Source organism: Mastomys coucha, unplaced genomic scaffold, assembly GCF_008632895.1.
Source record: "Mastomys coucha isolate ucsf_1 unplaced genomic scaffold, UCSF_Mcou_1 pScaffold13, whole genome shotgun sequence".
In the NCBI taxonomy this organism is placed as follows: Eukaryota; Metazoa; Chordata; class Mammalia; order Rodentia; family Muridae; genus Mastomys; species Mastomys coucha.
In genome coordinates this window covers 54,390,306-54,390,671 of record NW_022196895.1, presented here as the reverse complement: position 1 = coordinate 54,390,671, position 366 = coordinate 54,390,306, and the positions used below count along the sequence as shown (strand labels likewise).

Sequence of the window (366 nt, the reverse complement as noted above, 5' to 3'; positions counted from 1 at the left end):
GGAGAGAAGGAAAAGAAAGTATCATTAGCCCATACACATTCTCTGAGAGACTGCCATCCAGTTTCAAGATCATGCAAATTGACCTCAGCAAAGTAAATTATCATAATTATGGAAAGATGGAATGTAGGCAGAGAAGAAAAAAATCATCTTGGTTAGCTTAAATGCTTTAGAAAATAGGTATTTATGTGTACCTTTGTATATGAACTAATTTTCTCATTGGATAAACCTTTTGGAACGTACAGTTAAGCTTAGCAGGCTTCTATCCTCTATCAACCTACAGCTAAGAAGGCCTTAAAATGGCTGAAATCAACCAAATGGAAACAAAAAGAACTATACAAAGAATCAACCAAACCAGGAGCTAGTTCT

At 35.2% G+C, this 366-nt stretch overlaps 1 protein-coding gene across 1 annotated transcript in view; it reads right to left on the bottom strand.

Moving 5' to 3' along the window:
• Slc27a6 (solute carrier family 27 member 6) overlaps positions 1-366 on the bottom strand; it is a 64,216-nt gene that overhangs the window by 39,482 nt on the left and 24,368 nt on the right. The gene's annotated exons all lie outside the window — the stretch shown is intronic.